A 24,543-nucleotide genomic window follows, 5' to 3' on the forward strand; every position below is an offset into this window, starting at 1 on the left:
TTTTCTTCCCTACATTTTTGAAGAATCAAATCCCCAGCCAGATGATTTTTAAATGGTCAATCTAAACTCACTGTAAATGTATTCATAGCTAATGTTAGTGGCCCCCACTGTTGTGGAGTGAGTAAATAAAGGCCTTTAGAGAATACAAAGAAAATACAGTGAACATCAATCAAAAGACTGAATAGTAGCACGCCTTTAATACATCTTCTCTCTTGAGGATATCAAACTCTAATACTTTGTAATGTCGAGAATTAGCCATGCATGTTTTGCATTGTGGGGATTGTAGAATGCAAATTATGCCTTATTTTACTCATCTGATCAGTACAAAGAAAATTAGCACAAGCAATGATCTGTTGAAGAGGAAAAGTTTAAATGCTTGTTTTCTTAGACATTGCCATTGAAAACCCTAAGTGGATTTCTCTGGTAGTGGTCAAACACAATTCTCAATGGATTTTTTTATTCAAGAATGAGTTTTCTCAAATTACCCTCATTTTATATCTTCACCCTTGTCACTATCTCTCATGCACATAAAGTGAGTGTCCTTTAATGCATCACTTATTTAGTACATCACGTATCTAGAACTTTAGCACATCACATCTCTGAGCCTCAGTGTCCTCATTTTTCATGTAAGAAGAGCAGTTGAAATGATTGCATAAGGAATTGTAGTTATACCTCCTAATATGACACCTAGCAAATGGTGAAGATCATGCTACACCAGGTGTGATGGAATATCAAACAACCAGGATAGAGAGTGAATGAAGAAACTAAGCCAACTATGTAGGGAAAATACCAGTCTATTCAATGATTCGGTTGATTGGTGAGAAGGTTTGAAGGATTAATATTAATATTAGCACATTAAGAAGAAGATTGATTTGACCTATGATTTGACATCTCTTTAATTAGTCATTACTTCAGATCAAGGCAAAAAAAATTATGACAAAGCATCTCAGCTAGTTCATTCAGAATCTCCAAGTCCCTAGGTTATCACTATAATATTTTTTACAACTGTTCGAATATGTTATAAATTTCTTTATGACTTTGTGGCTTATAAAGGAGGAAAAATGGAAAGAGACACATTAAATTATTATACCCAAAATACCATGTCATTGTTTTTTAAACAGATAAATATGTGCTAATGTAAACATTATCTCCAAGATCCATTGTTAGAGAGGCAGTATTGAGGATTAAACCTGAAGTTGCACCCATTATAGAGAACAAATCTATGATACATAAATACACCTCTAAACCCTCAAAGATTACAAATTTGTTTTAAAAAAAAACAAGGTAGATAACAATGCAATCCTATTTATGTTTTTCAAATAACGTATTAATTTACCCATAAATGTATATATATGCAAAAATTCTTAGAAGGACTCAGAAAAATTACTAACAAAGTTATATTTCACATGTGTAAGATGGGCGCTAAAGGGAAAACATTTACTACTTCTGTAGTTTTCATTTTTGAAAGTCCTATTCTACTTCAAACATTGACTGTGTAAATATATTAGCTTTTTCTCTAAAAAGAATGAGCTTTTAAAAGTCTCTATGAGTCTGTGGAGTCCTGTAGGCAGAAAACAATCCATTAAATCCAACATCTTAAATTAAAGAGACAGATGTGGGTTTTGCCCAATTTGATGACTATGTTTGTATTCTCTGTGCTACTAGGTAGATGTTTCCCTCTAGAGAAAGTTATTTGATTGTAAATTAAACATAAATAAACAGTATTCATATTTGTATTGATACAAAGCACTGGAATCGGATGCCTTTTGGCAAAGACAGCCTCAAAGAGCATATTTCTTTCATGATATCTGAAGGGTATACTAAGACAATCACACAATGTTAATAATAACAAAGTTAACTAATCTTTGAGCATGCCCAGTAAGGCTCTAGATGTTTTACATGCATCATTTCATTGAATACCCACATTTTTGTAAGATGGGTATTATTTAAGACATTCTACAAAGGAATCCAATGATTACTTTCCTAGCTGAGGAAGTTGTCTACTAACTTTTCAAAGGTTTAAACCTACAATTACTAAAACACTATTTAGAAATTATGTTTAATTTTCATCACAGCCTTGAGGATTTGACATATCCCCAAGGCTCCAAAACTCTGTGAGATATCAAAATGTTCATGAGTTCCTTCCACCAAAAATCCACTTGTAGGGCTCGGTGTTTCAAATGTGGCATTTAGCTGGATCAGTGAAACCTTCTTGGCCTCACATCCTTTATCTACAAAACAAAAATAGAAATACTTCTCTAATATACTTCAGAGATTGTTAAAATAATTAAATGATGGAATCATGAAAAATCTGTAAGTTTGTAAATATATTAGAGGAACAAAAAAGAACATTTGGTTTTTCTTCACATATATTTATATTCAACAATAGTAAACTTTATATTGTAATCACTTAGAAAGCCAAACACTTTGGATTCAAATTGGGCTCCTAAAAACCTTATATCCATGGCTTTGAAGATGAGAAGGCTTGAATGAATAAAAAGACAACATATTGTATCTGATACCACACAGAGGAGTCAGCCCTCAAACCTAAGTCTTCCAAAACTAAGTTTCAAACACATTCCTTTTTGTTGGCTGTGTTCACTTGAATCCTCCTGTCTACCTTCAAACTCCTTACTACTACAGCACATCTGTAGTAGCAAAGAAACATCTAATCTCCAAAATCTAATACCGTCAAAAAAGGTCCTCTGTAATCCTATCAGAGAATGACCCACTATAGATAGCATGCTGGATCTCATGATTCCCAGTCAATATGCAAGTGCACCAACAATGGCCACTTCTAACCAATAACTTTTAAACATACAAAATTTGGAAATGGATACAGGCTTAGAAGTCACATTCCAGCTGTGTGAGCTTGAGGAAGGCATTGGACCACTCTTCTAAGCTTTGGTTTCACTCCCGTGAAACCCGATTCTTAGCAGAGTCGGGTGAGGCAAGATAAATGAGGTCAGTTATGTATGGTAGTTTGGCAAATGGTATTAATGTTGCCATTACTATAATTACTTATATTCTATTAAAAGTTGTCTTCTAACCATATAAGATAGTACACAGAAGACACAAAAGTAATAAATTTGAATAGATATCAGATATACCACAATAACAAGCACAGACCTGACTCATGATTCTGCTGAAAGATAACTTGTAAAATATCATATAAACAGATCAGATACAAAACACATTTCAAAGGTATTTTTCAACTCACTAAGTCATGAGGAAACTAGTAAAGAATCACAACCTATTCAAAGGAAAATCTGAAGCCCTACACCTCCTACACTTACATGGGCAGATAATGAATTCTGAAAAGTAATGAAAAGTAGAGTTAAGAAAAATGACTCAAAACTCAATTGCATTCTACCAGACACAATCAATTTACATTTCTATAGGCAAAAATAACTTTCATTATTATCAGTCTCTAGCAACTTACTGCATGGTAAAAACTGCTCAAAGAGAGTGGGTGATGCAGGTAGCAGTAGAAGGTGTGTTGAAGCAGATATTCAGGGCTTTTGTTTTTAATTATTAAGGTTGTTTGTTTTATTGTCTATATGAAATATTCACAATTTTTTCTCTTCAGCTCTACAGAGTTTTCTGGACCCATAGTTGCTCCTTGCAGTCAGGATACTGTGAAAGGAGGGCAGAAGATGGGAGGGGACGTAAGTAGAGACAGTGGAGCTAGGCTTTCCCTTCTTTTGAAACTTAAGATAAACCTGTAATCGAATATACCATCCTTTCTGGAAGTCCATTTGCTTTGCTCTTAATAAAAGGTAACCAGTGTGTGGCAGACACAGTTAATTATCTCTTGATATTTGTTCTTCTCTTCTTTCTTGGTAACACAATCCCCCCAGTTTTAGCTAGCCTCAGCTTCAGTGATAACCAGATACAATCATGTCGCTGTCTTCTGGCCAATGGTACACTCACTGAAAAGTCTGAACAACTTCCAACAAAGATCCTTACAAGGAAATGGCATGTCCTTTTTGACCCATCTATCTTTATTTATTTATGTATTCATTTATTTGCTAGCTAAACGTGGATACAGTGGCTGGAACTTGAGCGAGCATCCTTGTGGAAACCACCTGTTAAGTGACACTGAGAATCAAGAGAACCAGAGCCTGAGAGCCTTGAGGAGTTGCTTTCTGCAGAAGCAAAACTGACCTTGCCCTCTTGTGGCATTTCTTCTAGTACTATGTTCTGTTATTTGGGGGGCGGGATGGTTCTGTCCAACACAGCTAAATGCAATCCTAAATGCTAAGAGAAGAGGCCCTGAGGAAAGTTTGCTTTACCAGAGAGTCTCAATTTCAATTTATAGTTGTCCCTCTGGAGAATACATTTCTATGTATAGAAATACCTCCTACTGCCCCCCAAATAACAGAACATAGTACTAGAAGAAATGCCACAAGAGGGCAAGGTCAGTTTTGCTTCTGCAGAAGGCAACTCCTCAAAGCTCTCGGGCTCTGGTTCTCTTGATTCTCAGTCACTGAATATCATTCTCTATTACTACTCTCTGCCCACTCAAAGGTGCATGCTTTCCTGGAAACAGGATTATCTTTGCCTATGACCCATATAAACCATTTGCAGATTTCCTGTGAAATCGTGATTCCTAACTGTAGTATGCACTCCTAGTGGAGGTTGGAGGTGTAGACGGCCACATGGCCCAAGCTTGACATGAGTTAACAGTTCTCAAACTCTTAACGCCGGGAGCCAAGCTGAGCTTTGCATGGTAAAGTAGCCTGTGGCAAAACAAGCCATAGGAAAGTGACCAAGAGGAATTTCCACAAGCTAGGAGGAAAAAATTCTGATATATTTCTTATGATCTGTTTTTTTTTTTTTTTTTTTTTTTTTTTTTGTCTGAATATTCCAAACCACATGCATTCTAAAAGCCACTGGTGTATGGCTTCGGAACTCCCTCATTCTTGCAGCAGCTGCAAGTTTACCTTGGGGATTATGTTTTCCTGGAGCTAATAATAGAGTTGGTTGGCATTCCTAAATGTATGCTCACTAATTGCAGGCAAAGCAATCTGAAGAAGCCATAGTGGGATTCAATTTTTGTTGCAGATAATAAAAAAGATGAATAATTTACTTACTGATAAATTGACCAAACTTATAATTTTCAGACTCTGTTAGTCATTCATACACATGCACACAAACACCGCACACACACACACACACACATACACACACACACACACACACACACACACACAATTCTCTACAGCAGTGCATTCATTACAAGCAAAGAAGAGAGAGAAATTTTTAGTGTTGTTACAGAACCTAGGCTGGCATCAAATTTATGACCCTCCTGTCTCAACAGCATAAGGCCTGGGATAGAAATTTATGTGTATCCTCACTACCAAGCCTGGTGTTTCTCTCTCTCTCTCTCTCTCTCTCTCTCTCTCTCTCTCTCTCTCTCTCTCTCTCTCTCTCTGTGTGTGTGTGTGTGTGTGTGTGTGTGTGTGTGTGTGTGTGTGTTAAAATGTATATGAAGAGGGATGGTCTGGCTATCTATCTTTATGTATTACTATTAGCTACGAGATTCTCCTTATGTATCTTTAGCATGGTGACCAAAGTTTCATGCACTCCTTTAAATGTATTTTGAAATCTTCAAATATTCCCTTTTCATTTATGGGAAAAGTATTGTTTTATCTATCAAGGTCCATTAAAATCCATATTTTGAGAAATATTTTTAAAAACCATTCCCAACTAGTAAGATTATTTTTACACAAAGAGGCCTAGCTCACTTGCCAACACTGCAGCCCCTGACATCATCTTTCCACTTGATGTATGCTGGAAGGCTCATGTTGCACACTCAGTTTTGCACGGATAGGAATGAAACCTCTCATTATACACAATGCTGCTGTCTATTCTTTTCTTGGTTCCTGGAAGCAAAACAGAAATATTTGTTGTTGTCATTTGCATGTCTTCTTTATTTTCATTCTGAAAAACTACATGGAGGAAAGAATAGGCAGAGCACTATGGATTTTGCTAGCAGGAAAAGTACTCTGCGTGCCATTATACTGATGCCTGCACACCTATGGACATTTGACCCAAACCATAGGCTGTACAAGATGGAGAACAAATTCTAATGTCAATGGTGAACTCTGGGTGATGATAATATATGGATGCTGATTCTTTGCTTGTAATGAGTGTACCACTGTAGAGGACATTGTTGATGATGAAAGAGGTTATGCAGGAGCTGGAGACAGGATAACATGGAAAAGTCCAGTATTGCATTCTAAAGTTCACCAAAAATCTAAGTCTATAAATAATAAGCATAAAACATACACATCATTCAGACTCTGTTTCTAATATTGCCAGAGCCCGTCAGGAGGCTGGACACAGAGCACTTGATGAGTATTCCCCTTTGCAAGGCTAGCTGACCCAAGGTTCACAGCCAGCCCTTCACTAGAAAGATGCAAACTCCTTTGGTGTCCACTGAAGTCAGTCTTGTGAAATAATGAGTTTCACCTTTTAGCCTTCCCATTGCTGAGCTTTGGGTAATTGTCTCCCTTCACTTTCCTTAAAAGGTTATTTTTAACATGTATTCATATTTTCTTTCTTAGACTGTACTCTTTTGGGTCAGAAAGCACAGTACCAGAAATGTGGTTTCACATTTCATAGTTTCAGTTCCACGGTCAACTGAAGTCAAAAAAGTATTTACGTCAGAAATAATTTGTGACTTTTGATACAGCATACTGTTGTAATTGTTCTGTTTCACTGTCATTAATCTCTTATTGTGCCCTACTCATATTACCATATTTTTGATGATGTTATTATTTTTGACACAGCATCTCATGATGCTGCCCAATGAATATTGAACTCAAGGTCAGAAGCAACCCTGCAATCTTAGTCTCTCAAGTAGTTGGACAAGATATTCATAACACTGTGTCCAACGCTGTGCCTGATTTATAAATTAGACTTTTTCATAGGTATGTGTAGATATATAGAAAAAACATTTAATGCTATATCTAGAACATAAGAGATTCCTAAATTCCCTGTATCAACTTGTCTCCCAGGCCATAATGCTACTGGAAGGTGGTAAAGTCTTTTGGCGTTAGGAAAACAAGTTAGATCATTAGGGCCATGCCCTTGAAAGAGATATTTGGAATCTACGTCCTCCTCCTTCCTTGAAAACATGGTTGAATCAATCCACCTCTGCCATAGGCTCCTGACATAGGTCCAAAGAAACAAGACCAAGTGATCAAGAACTGAACTTTCTGAAGCCATGTACAAATAAGCCTTTCCTCCTCACAAAGTAACTCATTTTGTATATTTGGTACAGCAACAGAAAACTGACTAATACTGTGGCTTCAGGTATCTTGGAGTACCATAGACTGTTTCTGAGAAGAAGATAACTGTATGATTTTATGTTTTGCATTTACCAGAATTAAGCTCTTATTTCCTTAGTAAGTCTTAAATCAGTCATCCCCTGGACATGTAGCAGGAATACAAATTCCCAGGCTCCACCCCTGATCATAAGAGTTTAGGGGAAAGTGGGAAATGATAGCAAGCCCTCCAGGTGATTCTGAATGAAGTAGATTCAAATTTTCAAACACTACTGTAAAACAAAGGTTATTGTTAGGATTACTACAGTATCTTCCCATACTAGCTCCTCAGGCCCAGATGAGATTTACTATGTCTGGGGGCAGCCAGAATATATAGTCCTAAAATATTCAAGTGGTTTTTAGATACAGTTCTAAATATAAATTGATATATAACCACCAAATATAGCTTTAAAGAATACATCTAGATAGCTACTTACTTCTGCCATTTTTTACTGCAAAAAAATAATTTGGTGAAGGACACCTAGGTGCCGAGTAGCAGAATGAGTGACAGCATCCAAGAGTTTGGCTTTATCTCATGTCATAATGGCCAGTTCATTTTAAAAGTCTATTTTGAAATCTCAGAATCAAGAGATAATGCCATAAGTAATGACAAATCAAGATCACTTATGCTCATATTCTAATTCTCCATTAACACACTTTGTTCTTTATATATTCTTTACTTGGAAGAGAAGGAATCAAAGAAAGAAGAAATTTGAAGTTATACTGATTGTGTGTAATTTAGTGGTCACAATGACCCCAGGGAAATATTAATATGCCCTCTCTCAGAAAAAAAAATAATACTTTGAGGTCCTAGGTGCTGTTTCTTCTCATACTAGTACCATTTCTTCTCCATCCTGGCATCCACTTGTATTTTGTGGCTGTTCAAGTCAGTTCCAAGAAATAATTCATTTCCCATTTTTTTTAAAAAAAAACTGCCTCTATTTCTAGTTTATAGCAAACTTACTGTTCAAAGTTATTATAACAATTGAAAAAGATAAAAACTGAAACAAAATGGGAGATGTCAAAGGCATACAAACTAATTGAGCACCGAAAAGAGATTTAAGATTGAGAGAACTTTTAATAATAAGAGTTTTTGAAGTCTTTGCAGGATAATACTCATTTATAAAATGAAAAACAGACTCAGTAGCTCTCTAACTTCACTGGAAACCAAAAATGAAGCATGTGTCTGCTCATATCCTGTGAGGACCTTTGGTTTCAGACAGGTATCTATGTTTCATGCCCTATGCCATCCTGTTTGAGCTGCTGTGGCTAGGGAGATATAGGCCAAAATTCAAAGAGAAAGCCAAAGTATTCTTTAAAAATATTTATTTCAGATAGTACCTGGCATAATGTCTGAGACACACTTGCTGTGTTCAGAACATGAATGTTGAAAAAATAAATACAGTTAGATTTATTATCAACTCTTAAAAAGAAGAGTCATCTAGGATATCTTTGAGAAGATCAAGTAGACAAATTAACTGATAATAGTTAGAGGTGTCTATTTCCACAATGGCTGGGATGGATAACTTTCCATAGTGGTAGGACATAAACCTTACCTACAAGTACATTAATGTCAACATTACAGTGATGACCCCTACAACCCATCCTGCATTATCTTCTTCTCCCTAGTGAGCTAACTGCCAGATCCTACTTTGTCTTCTCTAGAAGTTTATAAAATCAAATGTCACTTAACAACAGGGTTACATGCTAGGAAATGTGTTAGTAGGTGTTGGAACATCACTGTGTATTCAACATAGATAAAAAAATGGCCAAGTTGTCACTAAATAATGTGATCTTCTGGTGCTATCATTGGTTTTGCAGTCGATTGCCAATCAAACATCATTATGCAGCACATTGACTGTACTTTCAACATTGACTTCATTATTTCCATTTTCATAAGCCAATGTTTGTTCCTCGTCCCTGGAAACATTTAAGATTTGAAATAGATCAAGAAAGCTCTCAAATTCCTAAACACCCTTCTTAATGCAGTCCTTAGGAGTTGTTTTCTCATAGAAGTGGTATGTTTGTCTTTTAAAGAGAGCTTTCACAGTACCTCTCTTTACCCTCCCACCCCTGCCCACAGATATATCATGGCGCACTATCCCCCAGGAGTACCCAGAAGGAAATTGTAAAGCTTGCAGGATGCATATACTAATTTCAATAGCCTATCCTTGCTAGGTTATTTCCCAAGTGAAGAAGGGAATTACTAACAGATGACCTTTTTTTTCTGGAGCTGGGGAATCTCACCCTGAAAGCCCAGAGAGTAAACACAAAACATATGTGTGACAGATGTTCACATTTAAAGATCCTGAAAAAGGCAGCATGCACATTCTTTGGCAACTTAGAGGGCCAGTCATGGCCACAAACTCAGTGCAGATGAATATCAGCATTCTCTGGGGACATAACTTCAGCCATACCCACATGTTTGTCCATGGTTTTACTGATGAAGGGCTATGAGCCACATGAATGTTCATTACCTAGCTTCTAGATAATAAATGTAGATCCACCCTCAAACTTTCAAAATCCAAATGCTTATGGGTAGGTCTTAAATAAGCATTTCTAGCAAGCACCCAGACAATTCTTCTCTTGGCACACCAAGGGTGAGAATTACTGCTGGCAGAACTTCCACTCCAGCTGACCAGGAGAGTTCCATCACCATGGCAACATGCTTTACAGCCATTTGAAAGCAACTCACTCTAATGTCACAGTAGATGGGAAGCATGCTACTACTGGGGGTGATTAAGAAATGGTCCAGTCATGGTATGGGAAGATTCAATCAGCACCAAACTGGTTTGCAGACTGCAGAGAACAGAAGTTTTTGTTCGAAGATGAGAATAACAGAAAACGGGATTTTTATCATTGCATTTACATCTGACGGTCAGTTGAAATATATTTTTAAAAACAAATAGGAAACTTGGAACATGTACTGATATCCTGAGAAGAGCTGTAACGGGAGTAAAAAGTAGAAAAAGAAGGCTAAAATTAAAACTACTTTTCAAAAGTCTAAATTGTTGCCCTTTTCTCCTCCTATGTTTGGAAGTTTTGCCAGAACCCGGCCTATTTTTAAAGGCTCTGGAAACCCACTCCGGGTGATTTTTAGAGGATGTGACCACAAATGGTGCCTGTGCTTTATCGGGTCCCGAATAATCTATGTGTGGATCTGGGCAACTGTAAAGGAAACTTTTATCATGAAAGAGCAAATGAAACTCTGGTGTGTGTGAACTAACAGTTTGAACATCCATATTAGTCCCAGATGTTTTTCCAAGGGGACTGAATTTTATAAAAAAAAAAAAAAAAAAAAAGCCGAGACACAGTATGGTTTTTATTCCCTCTTGCCATACCCGTAATACAGAAAATATGTACCAGTTGAGTAAGAACACACATGGGTTAATTGCTATTTTAAAATGACCTATAATAGGTCAAGTCTCCCTTCAACACATTTGGGTCTCAGTTGTTTCTAATATATTCATGTCTTTTCAGGAAAAAATTGCAATGAATGGAAGAAAGTATAGAATAAAGGTGTGTCCCATTAAGGGAGGGAGTGAGGGAGAGAGAGAGAGAGAGAGAGAGAGAGAGAGAGAGAGAGAGAGAGTTTGAATTACCAAGCAGCAGCTTTTAAAACAAAAATGAGCCTTTGAAGGCTTTTTAAACACACTACCCCCAAAATAACTAAGCACAAGAAGGAAGTATAACAGTCCACTTTTCATTACTGCGACAGAATACCTGCCATTGGGCAATGTTGTAAAGGAAAGGAGTATGTTTGAGCTCACGCTTCTGGTCCAAGGTTGAAGGGCTGAATCTAATGATGATCTGGCCATGCCAAGTTAGTGTGGGGCATTGCCCAACAAAAGGTAGGAGTCTATCTCTATGTGACGCTTGTACTTTCCTGCCTTCTTATAAAACCACTAGAATTCAGTCAAGAGGACTCCACCCTGATGACCTTATCTAATTGTCTTTCAAAGTCTCCACCTTTCAATCCCAACATCTGATGAAGTTTCTACTCCCTTAGATTACCTGTCCTAGTTAGGGTTACTATTACTATGATTAAACATCATAACCAAAAGCAAGCTGGGGAGGAAGGGACTTATTTGGCTTATACTTCCACGTCATAGTCCATCACTGAGGGATGTCAGGACAGGAACTCAAACAGGGAAAGAACCTGGAAGCAGAAGCTGATGCAGAGGCCATGAAGGAGTGCTGCTTGCTTACTGGCTTGCTCAGCTTACTTCTTATTGAACCTAGAATCACCAGCCCAGTGATGGCAACACCCACAATGGGCTTGACCCTCCCTCATTAATCACTAATTAAAAACATGACCTACTTTGGTAGGGGGCAGTGACCAGGATATAAAGCAAATAAAGCAAATAAACAATACATACATACGTACATACATGCCCCACAGCTTTCATACAACTGAAATGGAGGCATTTTCTTAATTGAGATTCCTTCCTCTCAGATAGCTATAGCTTGATGTTAAATTGACACAAAACTAGACAGCACAATGCCCCAGAATGAGAATTAGATTTCAATTGCATAAATTACAGATGAAGCACCCACAAACCGTATTCACACCATAGCAAAATGCTAGTAAGGATTATTGTAGTATAGTAGAAGAAACAATCAGATAGCAAGGCTTTTCCTGGTGTTTCTAATTAGCATGTGCTCAAGACTATAAGACAAAACTCATGGCTTCATTTATAACCTTCCTTTTACTCTTTTCCAAACACTTGACAAATTGGCCCCCTGGGTCCCCCAAATTCATAATGTTCATTCCCACTAGAGATTCCCCCCGAGCTTCTTTCGATAATACTGACTTTCTAGAACACTTTCTTGTCACCTCATGTCATTCTTTGAGTGACTTACATCCCTCTCTATATGAGACAACTTTCTGTTGTTGCAACAAAACCGTCAAGACAATCCATTTCTAAAGAGGACAGGTTTGTTTTGGCTCATAGTTTTAGAGGTTTGAAGCAATATTCTTGCAGTTCTAGAATCTTAGGCATAGTATATGATGGCAGGTGCACATGGCAAAAGAGATGATCACCCCATAGCAACCAGGAAACAAGAGGAAATCATGTCAAGGACCAGGATTCCAACATACTCTCTAACAGCATATCACCAGGACCCTTATTTTCTCTAACAAGGCCTATGCACTAAAGACTCCAGCACCTTCAAATGGTACAACAAGCTGGTGATGAAGCCTTTTCTTGATGTTCCTTTGGGAAGCATTTCATCCTGCTTTATCGTCTCCTTCTGCCTTCCAGATGCTAGGTTCACCACCCTCTCTGGCTCTAATCCTTCTAGGAAATTACTGTCACTCTCTGGTGTGGGTTGTGGGTGGAATTGTGTTTCTGCCTACTCACTTCCAACCCACCCACAGACTTATATGTTAAATCCAAACTCAGGTACTTTTGACTTTTGCCTGGTTTGTTTGTTTGTTTGTTTGTTTGTTTGTTTTTTCAAGAAACAGGATGATTGCAGATGTAATGAATTAAGATTGAGTCGTTGGTCTTGGCCCCAGTCCAATATAATTGATGTTCTAATAAAACAAGTGTTACATGAAGAAATAGAGTGATATATAAGACAAAGGAAATAGGAAGAAACAGAAAGATGATAGCCATTAATAAGCCATATAGAGAAGTCCAGAACTGATACTTTCCTTACAGCTCTGAGAAAAAATAGCTCACACACCTTGATCTTAGGTCAAGCTTCTAGAACTGAGAGACAATTACCTCTGGCTTTGGTGCTGCTGTTATTATTGTTGCTCATTATTTAATTTTTTTATATATAGCTGCTTTGCCTTCATGTATGCCTGTGCATCACATGTGTGCCTAGTGCCTGCAGGAGCCAGAACACGTTGTCAGATCCCCCCAAACTGGAGCTATAGACAGTTGTGAGCAGTCATGTTCATGCTGGGAATTGGACTGGGTCCTCACTAAGAGCAGACAGTTCTCTTAACTGCTGAGCCATTTTCCAGCCCCATGCCTCTGTTGTTTAAATTACCCAATCTGTGGTCATTTATTGCAACAATCCCAGGAAATGAATATGATAAACCTAATTTAGGATTTGACATTTACAACCAGAGGCACATTTCATGATCTGTGGCCCTATATACTTTTATATCCATGAGCTCCATCCTCTGTACAAATATGTTATTTAAAATACATTTTTGGATTTTAGTAAAGCCTCAGGATGCCAAAGGCCATATATGACCTTATTTGCATCTCCAACCAATAGCAGATTTTTCAGGAAATAACTGTCAATTAATTGATCTAGTCTAACCTCTTCTTTCCAGGAAGTACCTAAGCATCTTAAGCACCTAGATTATTTCATTATGCTTACTTCTTCCTTTTAAATTTCAAGAAACAATGGCTTTATTTCAATATGTATCAGAGTTTACATCTGAAATCATTTCTCAAGATCACCAATATACCTTTCATTTCAATATCATCCACAAATAGTTCTTGTTATAAATGTCCCCTACTCTGTATAACATGCTATCTCCCTGTGTAACTTTGGTTCTAGGCCTTGGCTTCCAAATATGTAAAATGGGACAACAGTTCTACATACTCACTCAAGAACTGTTCCAATTAAATAGTTCAGTGCGGACTAAAACATGGCTCAAAATCTGGTACTTTTAAAATCAAAGACCATTAAAGACAAAGAAGATTAAGGATCAGTAGCTGGGAAAACAATATAGCCTAATGAACAGTAGCCCTTTTGGCTTCCTTCACTGCACAGAGTAACTTCTGTTGGTCTCTTCATTCCATTTTGATCCTTAGGTTGGAAACTGAAGGCAGTTAACAAAAGATTATTTTCGTGGGACCCCAGGAGGTTATGTTGTACCAGATACTGCTGTCACCCCACAAATGGTTGAGTTATCATGACAAAACTCTTGTTCTTCCAACAACTGGGAGAAATTTATCACCATAACTTTCCAGAAGCATTAAAGATTTTTTGATTTTTAGTTTTGCTGTTGGTATTAGCCAGCATTGGAAGAGACCAAATGCAAACTGAATCTTCACAAGAGCTCATTTTGAAAAATGAAACTTGTGTTACCAGAGAGGTGGATAACATAGTAGGATATGTGAAATGCTATGGGTACATATATGATATATATCCATACTATGAACTGCTAAAATATTATATTAATTGATATGATCTATACTTATTTCAAACACTTATTTTTCAAATAAGTGAGAGTAATGGTTATTTATATACATACTATAATATATACATCTATCCATTGTTATTCCATGGAAAATCAATTCATAAATGCCTATGGGTACCAATGAAAGGGTTAAAAAATTTTCAAAAACTCCTAACAGGCTGAGCAGAACCAAGAGTGCAAGTCAGCTTGGTCGTGAGTTCTGTGTTTCAGGAACTTGGCTGACCACAAGATAGATGGTTAATTACGAATAGGCTCTTAGAGAATAGCCTATACAAAATGATCCCCATGACTGTTCCTTGTACCCTGTCACAAACTGAATAATGGGCTGGAACTTTCCACAGGTGCTCTCCAATAACCCTCCTTTACTCCCCCTGGGTTGTGGTTTCCCCCCTAAGTTGTGGGTTTTGGCTTTAAATTCTCTCTCTCTCCAAAGCCCTGGGGTCAGACCCCACTGGCCCCTGTGTGGATCATGGGTCTTGACCTCAACATGTTGATGGAAACATACCTCTTGCTGATTGCATCAAGTTCAGTGTCTTGTGAGTTACTGGGTGGCCGTAAATTCCTGAGGGTTGGGTGAGGTCCTCCCTTCGTGGGGGCCTTACACTAAAACCTCTACCTATCCAAATTTCTTACACAAAATGATATGCTATTCTCATGTAAAGATTCATAGATCTTTCTATCACAAGGGTTCCAACACAAGTATTTTACTTGAGAAAGAATCCTGGGACATATTAATGCAGGATGAAAGAGATGAGATGGAGAACTCAATCAAAAATATGATTTTGTTCAAATAAGTTACCACTGTGAACAGTTGGCTCTTAATCCCTCTGGAGACCACTAGAAATATGGTAGAACATATTTTAGAGTTGTATTAACTGAAAAGGGAAAGAGCTGGGGTAATCAATATAAGTACATGTCAATTACTGTTCAAGGACTGGTCCAGAAGCACCTTAAAGCCTTAGCACTGCCACCTTGTCACATGCAAAGAAAACATGTTCCCATCTTTGAAGAAAGCTCTCAAGTAGTCAGTCACATTTGTTGGACATTATAAAGAACTAATAAAAAGCCAGGGGCATTTATTAGAGCACACCTGCATATGTTCACTTGCAAACACATATAAAAGTTAAAAGATGCATAGCAAACTATTTACAGGGGTTGCTTATCCAGTAATTCTTGATGACAGCTCATGGCCACTATGGTAGTTGGAATGAAGCCCCCAAAAGCTCATATACAGACTTGGATATTTCAAAAACTCAAACCATTTCCAGTTAGCTTGCTCTCTGCCCTACATTTATGGATCAAGATGAAAGTTCTCAGCTACTGCTCCAGTTTCATGCCCGTTGGCTTGTTCCCATGTTTGTTGCCACAGTGGCCATTGACTCTAAATCTGACACTGTAAGCCCCCAATAAACTATTTTTTGCTATAAGTTGCCTTGGTCCTGGTGTCTCATCGAAACAAAAGAAAAGTAACTAAGACAGCCATCTTCCTCCGTGTTATCTTTCTTGACTGCAGACAAGAAAACTTCCAAGTTCCCCTCAAGAAGAGCAAAGTCATGGTCATCTTGAATGTTATCATAGCATGCTCTTCTCTGCATGTGCATTTTACAGTGCCAGGTAGCTATCATGAAATCTTCTCAGTAACCATAATGGACAGCTTGATCAATAAAATAGACACTTTTTTGTTCCCCTCTAGGAATCCAAATCTAACACAGTGTTCACATTTATTTTGTAATCAATAACATTTATGTCAATCAAAAATTTCAGATTCTATGCTCCTCTGTTTCATCCTACACTAACCCTCCACCACCATATATCATTTTCTATAAAAATCCTCAATAAATTTGCTACATTATACCATGACGATCTGGTAGCACTAAATCAATCATTCACCTAAAAGAAGTCTCTGATCTCTACCCAGGATTTCAGATCAATTAGTCATGTTTTCTAGACTGAAAGCATTGTAAGGGTGTCCCTGCCATAATCCTCCTAATTCATCAGAACACATATGGGGAGCTAGCCTGATTTTAATCAAATAGGCTGAAAGAAAAAATTATCTGATCCTAGCATTCTCCATCCATGCTTTATAAAAGTCTAAACAAAAGGGAGGCAAATGCAAGGTTTCTAGAGAGAGGTTTTGTATGTTCTGGCTTTATTTTAGTATTAGTTCATTCATTCATTAATTCATTCAACCATTTGTTAAGTATTTGCAATGAGCCAGGCACTATTCTATGCATTTTACTAACATTCGTTACATATAAAGGGATAAAAAGTAGGGAGGAATTTAAAGAAAGTACTTTCTAGACTGACTTCTCTGTCAACCATATCTATCTACATTCCCTCAATCTTGTTAATTTCTCTCTAACTTAACCTGCCTCTGAATGTGTTAGACAATACCTAGTCCTTACTTACATCTATATCTTAGAATCCAGATCCTGGGGACAGTCTCTGTAGCTGAAGGCCTTGTGCTTGTCACCTGCACAATCTTGCATCAAAATTCAGCTCATTCCAGCCTCACCACTCTTTCGATGAGTTGAATCTTAAGATCAGTTTTAGGGCTTCTACCCTGACCCTTCCTTATCTTCTAAAATGCAAATTAAAAAATCTACTCACAGATAGAAGACCAGCCCCCCAAGCAGGCCAGTGGTAGAGCTCCTTGTAAAGTAGACACTTCCTTTATAGAGATACGGCCTACAAAAGGAATAGACAAGCACAGATTGAAATCTGGGTCCAGGAGCTACCACATCAGGTCCCTCAATGTGTGATTTATTCTAGAACGTGTATTAGAGATGCTTGGCTGAGCCACAAAAGACTTTTATGTCTTCTGGCTTTGTAACAATGTAATTCAAATAACATCCCTGAAAAGATTCATTAATCCATACAGCCTGCATATCATATCTTGTAGTCAACTGGTATTTGGGGTTTAGCACAAAACAATACATACAAATGCTTTGCTCTAAAAGACAGTTTCTTTCAATAGAATTGATTCTAAAACAGGCAATTGAGACCAAAGAATAAAATTTGCTATAATTTTCTACTCCTTGTAAAGAAACCTTTAATTTGACATCTTTTAGGTGGTAGAAAGCTGGAAACTAATTGATGTACATTACTGACTTTTCATCTGATGCACTGCACCCACAGCTACTCTGAATGGCATCTTGCCTAAAAAGAAGGTTGCAGGTAGATAATGAAAAAATAATGGCCCTGGTTAAAGGGTAACATTAAATTGGAGGGCAAGTTTTAGTTACTGTGGCTGTAGATCAAGTTATCAAAAGCCGGCAACACTCTCCAAAACCACTCCTTCCATTCTCAACACACTGCTTGCCAGAAGGATAAAGAAACCACCGGTGAGGTTCTGTTTTCTCCTGCATTACTGTTCCAAACAATCCCCAGGTGAAGTTTACATAGAATACATAGATTTAGAAAGGGAAATGGGCTCTAAAATCCATGTGTACAAATAAAAGTACATTATTTTCCAAAAGTGAAAATTATAGCTAACTTTGAACCCCTGTATCCATTGGGCTATCAGAGGGAGTTCCTGACTCTTAGAAGATGTACAAATTCCCCTGGAGATGTGAGACAACACTCAAAGTTTTAAAAAGACCATATGGTCTTCAATCTATATTCACTATCTCTGCCTAGAGTGAATAGCAGTTGTGTCTGCACCCAACTTCCCTTGCAGGCCTCCTTATCCACATTCTCCAAGGCCTTTCCATCTCCCCATCACTGTGAGAGCCAGGACCATATGCCTCCATTCCTCACGAAGCCCAATATTATCACTACTTTTCCAATCTTGGAGATGTTCCCTTCTTTTCTTCCTGTTCATGGGACAGTTGTTTCTGAAAATGTAGCTCTCTGAGGCCAAGTAAATGTGTTAAAAGCAAGTAAGCAGAATACTAGTACTAAATATCTTGTCGAGTAATGAGAATTCACTGTGAGGGACAAAAATTCACCATAAAAGTCTATTAATTTAGAAACATATTTGAACTATTTAATAATAAATTATAAAGGAAAAGCAACTCTTCCCCAAATGTGTGACACTATGGGGTAGCTTTGAAACAAGAGAATGAAACTGAGCACAGTGGGGTACTTACCCCTATGACTTCAACTCCCCTAAGACTGGAAAAATGAGCTGTTAGCAAACTTCCTTGGAATCCAAGAGGTAAAAATCTCATGAGAACAAAGCACCATTTCATATCTCGTCGGATTTTCCTATCACACATACCAAATGACAGAGAGTCAGGTGTGTCTACACCCATTCCTCATTACCACCCCTATCTGCAATCTGGTTGCCTAGATACCAGAACTAACTTGATTTCTCTCTAAAGTGTTTAGGAATGCAGCAACGCTCTTCACCTTTACATCTCACATCCAAAACACAAAGAATGAATTATTGCCTTAAGGACACATAGACTGAAGGGAGCCCAAAATGTTGATGATCAAGAATTCAAAGAAACTCTCAACTGGATCATAAGTTCTGAAAATAACTTGTGGATTGGTTATTAGAGCTATACTAAAATCTTGCCGTAGCTCTAAATGCTGGGCAATGTGCTAGTGGCCTTCTTTAATTCTGCCTTAATCATCAGTGACAATTTGGAAACTCTGAACAGTCAAAGCATAGGTAAAAGTTAAAAGGTTCCTTATTTACATGGATAATGTCAAGTTTTTGTCTGACTGTTGCCATATAATGTAGCAATGATTCGATAGATGGATTTTTATCAAATTTGCAAGATTTTTTTTAAATTTCCTGATAGCCAAACATTGAGTAGCATGTAAAAAATATATATTAGATTGCCCATTAGACTCATCCATGTGTAATAGTTTGTATATTGTTTGGTTATTAACATTCACTGTGTTATTTGTATGTCCCCAAAAGCTCATTGTGATTCAAGTTTTGATCAGTGGGCTGACACAATTGGAAAGTGTTATCTAGAGGGGGACCCTTAGGTATTGGAAATCTATCCTAGTCCACAATCATTGTCTCTTCTTGCTCTAGTTGAATATGTAAAGCCTTTTGCAACCACACACACACTCCTGCCTTGAAGTGTCTCCATTCACTAACCTCACTAGGACCAACCTGATACAGGCACCGTGCTCTTAAAAATCTCAAAAACAATGAGCTAAATAACTGTTTCTCTTTATAAATCTGTTGCACCTTTTTAGGACTGAGAAGCTGATTAATGCACAAAGAAAAAAAAAGCCTTTAGTGCAGATAAAGCTGAAACTTGTTAAGATATGCAACGAGACTACCAGAGAGACAAGGAACACCTAAAAAGATGAATTTTGACTTTGGATCCTTAACTGAATAAGAGATCTTCAAACAGTGAATTGTGATTAGTATGTTTCTCCACAGACAACTGTAGTGAGATTCTCTGTAATGCTGCAGCAGGTATCAGTTCATTTATCTAAAAGTAGCTAACATATTTTTTTCCTGAATAACGTTGAAAGGCTGGGTGGTTAATAGGACTATAGTCACACCAGCAATGGTGATCTAATTGTAGTGTACAGAAAATGTACTCAACTTGTATGGATATATGGCAGGCATCATCAGCATTAACACTGTCATCATCAAACCCTGGCATGAAACATCCCTATAACTCCAATGATGTGAATTTGCATACAAGCTCTCATCACAGTTTGGTCCCTCATCTACTTATCTCTTAATATACTTGTTTTCTTCGATATGTCCGTGCAGGATAACTTTATCGCCATCACTGTTTCTTGAATGAGCCACACTTCTCAAGTGAAAAATAATAATTTGACTTACAGAAGGAGAACAAATAATGAACAATCCACAGAAACTTCTTGGTACAGAAATGTCACCATAAGTTTTCATTATGATGGAATGAGTATTCGAAAGAAATGGAGTATTTCAGTTCCTCCTGTCTAGGCAGTACAAAGAGGATAAAATCACCAACTTTTAACCATGAAGGTACATCAATACATATATGAGAAAATGTTTGACATTACTATCAGAGAAATGCAAACTAAAGACACAGTGAGGGCTAGAGAGATGGCACAGCGGTTAAGAGCACTGACAGCTCTTCTAGAGGTTCTAAGTTCAATTCCCAGCAACCACATGGTGGCTCACAACCATCTGTAATGGGATCTGACACCCTCTTCTCATGTGTCTGAAGACAGCTATCGTGTACTCATATACATAAAATAAATAAATAAATCTAAATAAATGTTTTAAAAAGGACACAGTGAGGGGAGATGGAGAGAATGCTCAGTGGGTAAGACTGGGTACTGCTGTGAGTTCCATATTCAGTGCCCACATGTGACAGTTTACAACCATCTATAACTCCAGCTCCAGGACATCTGACACCAGCTTCTGGATTCAGCAGTCATCTCTCTTCACGTGTGTGTGTGCACACATGCACAGAATGAAACGAGTAACTCTTCAAAAAACACAGTGAGGGAGCAGAAGAAATGGCTCAGCAATTAAGAGCATTTGGCGCTCTTCCAGAAGACTTGGGTCTGAGTCCCAACAGCCACCCAGTGGCTCACAACCATGTGTAAATCCAGTTCCTCTTCTGGCTTCCTCAGGGACCAAGCATGCCTATGGTGCATAGACATACACGCAAGCAATACCCATACACATAAAATAATGTTTAAAAAGGCAAGGAGATATCACCTCACATCTGTGAAAATCACCGTCTTTGAAATACTAAAAGTAGCAAGGATGTGGAGTAAAAGAAAACCCCGGTGTCCTATTGGTGGGAATATAAGTTAGCACAGCTGTTATGGAGAACTGTATGGATATTCCTCAAAAAGTGAGAAAGAACAAGCACATGCTTCAGCAATCCTGCTTATGAGCACTTCCCAAATGTAAATGAAATCAGCTGTGGGAAAGAGATGTCTGCACTCTTAGGTCTGTAGCAGCATTATCCACAATAGTCAATTGTGGTAACAATCTCAATTCTATCAACCAGATGGATTTTTAAAAGTGCAGTGCCTACACATGGGAATACAACACAAACATAAAAGAAAGGAAATCCTATCATTTGGAACAATGTGGATGAACCTGGAGCACATTATGCTAAGCAAAATAAGCCAATCACAGAGATGACCACAGTGAGATGCTGTGTGAGTTCGTTTAGAGAAATTGAAAATGGGACGGAGGTGACTACAGGCTGAGAGGAAGAAGGATGAGGAACTAAGAAATGTTCAAGGGATGCAATGTTTCAGTGAGATATGAAGAATAGTGTTTTCTGATCCAGTGTATAGAATGATGACCACAGATAAGAATATGTATTTGCAAACTGCTAAAAAGCATACAGTTTTAATGTTCTTCTTACAAAAATAAAATGTGTGATGCTTGATGTTAGTTGATTCAATAATTTTAAAATATATGTCTATGCCTGTGTGCATATAATGTTATATGTGTGTGTGTGTGTGTGTCACATTGTACCCCTTAAATTTACTCAGCTATCATCTATAAATTAAGAATAAAATAGAAAACAATCATAATAAATTTGTACAGATATAATAGTAGGCATCATCATCATCATCATTAATGCTATCATCATCAAATCTTAATGTGAAACACACATGTAAGTATCCCATTTGTTTAAGCTCACATGAGGACAGGTCTTAGTTATCACTGTCCGTCTTTACTAGCTTTGTCCCTAGAAGCAGCCTTGCTTAGGAGACCTAGCACTGATAGTCACAGAAAGCTTTTGGTTTAAGAGACTTAGCCAATTCACCCACAGCCTTTAATCTGAAAAGAACTTACCGTGGTAGTGACCTGGTAATTCTATGGCTGAAGAGTGAGACATTGCAGATGAGTAGTTACATAGGAGATGCACACAGTTGAATCCTATCTCTCTGTCGGAAAATTCGCAGGCAGGAAGTGATTTTTCATTAAAGAACAGGAGGGTAATTAGAATACCTTCCAGGTGTAGGAGAAGTATGTTTTGTATAAAGAGTCTTGTCTGGTCCTGTATAAGCCCCTGGAGCCACCCAGCATCTCAAGATGCACGTGAAGACTGCCTTCCTGTCTATGGTTCACTTGTGTTTACTTCCATCTGTAGGAAACTTTGTAAACCAAAACAGACACACAAACCAAAAGATGAACATTCCTCTTACCAGGTCAGTGAGAATATTAGAAAGAATACTTTGCAATTTTAAGCAAGAATTGCCATTGTAAGAATCTGGATACAGATTGCAAAGAACAAAACACAACGAGGACTACTTTGACATTAGCCACAATCCCTAATTCCTCATGAAAGCAATACTGTATTCTTCAAAAATCAACAGAAATCAAACTGCTTTGCTACTCTTAACAAAGTCATTAGGAACACAGCTTCCTACTTCCTCAGTCTGGGTCAGCATATTCCTGAGACAATAAGCCAGTACTCATTCAACTACAAGCTACATTCCCAGCACCTACTGACAAGCTCATTCAAAGCACTGTGTGAATGAATAAATGAGCAAATTAAATGTACTACACTACCACTGAATGTTTCTATTAAAAAAGTACACTCAGGACATTGTCAGCCAATGAACAATCCAGAATTCTGAAGGTGTACAATAGCTTGCCAAAATAACTATCACAGGACAAATTATGACAGCAAAAATTACGTTGGGATCAAATTCAAAGCTAGAGCCCCAGCTCAGTGCTGGGGTCTACCAGATAAATCACAGTGTCCTGGTGCCAGTGACATGCTGATGTCTTCCCTGGCCCTGTTCAACTCTTTCACCAGGACTCATAGTGAGTGACAAAGCTGGGTCTCTCACTTTTCCTCTACATCCGTTGCTCCTTCTGTTATTGGTGAAGCACTGAATGGTAACCCAGCCCAGCTGGCACCCCAGTGTGGCTCTGCTTTGCCCCAGGCCCTCGGTGTGGAAAGCACAACCACCTGGTAGGATTAGAAGAAAGGAATCTGCCAGGAGATAAGGAAAAATCCTGTGTAAATATCTAATCTGGCCTGTCAGGCCATAAAGCTGAAGAGCCCCCGCCTGACATCACCACTGTGATTTTACATAAATGACATTCAGGCTGGCTACAAAACCCCATGTGAGTCTCAACAGTAAAGGGCCTCTGGGTAATTCACCAGCTGGCTAGCTTATTTTAGCACAGTTAGTAAAACACTGCATTAACATTTAGCTTTTGTGTGTAGAACAAGCTGCGCAGTAAATTTTTCTAAATGTTACTGAAATATATTACCTGCAAAGTATGGGCTAAGCTGAGGCAGCAACAGGAAAAGCCTCTGTTCTCAGAAAGCCAGGCTCTAAAATGAACTTGGTACCCACCTGGAGAATGCACAATGGAGAAAGGTTTTAATATGTGATGTGCATGCCTAGGATGAAGGGACCTCTACCTATGCGTGGAGTTACCTGGCAACAGCCAGGTATGCTCCTCCCCACAGTTACCTGGCAACAGCCAGGTAGGCCTGGCCCACTATAAAAGGGGTTGCTTGCCCCCTCCTCTCCCTCTTGATGTCTTGATCTCTGGCTTCTTCCTGTCCCCTTGCCCCTTCCCTTCCCCCTCTCTCCACGTGGTCATGGCCGGCCTCTGTACTCCTCTCTCTCTCTCTCTCTCTCTCTCTCTCTCTCTCTCTCTCTCTCTGTCTGCCTGTCTCTCCCTGCCTCTACTACCCTCCTGGCTCCCCTCCCCATGCCCTGAATAAACTCTATTCTATACTATACCGGTGTGTGACTGGTCCCTCAGGGGGAAGAGATGTCTCAGCATGGGCCCGCTGAGACACCCCCTTCCCCCACAGCTCACCACACACCCACAGAACATAGTCTCTCAATCTCTTTATCTTTTTATAAACACGTCATGGAGTACACCTCACTTGATACTTGGCTCTATGAGTGTTGTGCTCTTTCTGATGATAAATCCCTTCATTGGGAGCCAAGTAGTTTGAGGAGCAGCAAGGCCAGCTTTTTCTCTATTGTGAAATGGGGAGATTGGCATACAAATCTGCCCCCCCCCCCCCCGGACTCTGATGCTTAATCTGCTGCTATCAGCCCCACCCAAAGTCCTTAGTGCACATCTCTGATTCCCTGGAGTTCTGAGAACTTCTTTTTACA

The 24,543-nt window shown here is 38.4% G+C and overlaps 1 long non-coding RNA gene across 5 annotated transcripts; it reads right to left on the reverse strand.

Annotated features, from left to right (window-relative positions):
• Positions 1-894: 894 nt before the first annotated feature.
• Positions 895-23,823, reverse strand: LOC143435474 (uncharacterized). 5 transcript variants are annotated; one of them, XR_013105813.1, is made up of 7 exons: positions 23,761-23,823; positions 22,241-22,542; positions 18,597-18,714; positions 17,116-17,193; positions 5,751-5,888; positions 3,443-3,636; positions 895-2,231 (listed from the first exon to the last, which is right to left on the reverse strand). It is a non-coding gene; the product is annotated as an uncharacterized LOC143435474 (long non-coding RNA). The 5 variants fall into 5 exon arrangements; XR_013105816.1 differs by lacking the exon at positions 18,597-18,714; XR_013105814.1 differs by lacking the exon at positions 5,751-5,888.
• Between the last annotated feature and the right edge of the window lie 720 nt (positions 23,824-24,543).

The sequence above is a fragment of the Arvicanthis niloticus genome, chromosome X (assembly GCF_011762505.2).
Source record: "Arvicanthis niloticus isolate mArvNil1 chromosome X, mArvNil1.pat.X, whole genome shotgun sequence".
NCBI lineage: Eukaryota > Metazoa > Chordata > Mammalia > Rodentia > Muridae > Arvicanthis > Arvicanthis niloticus.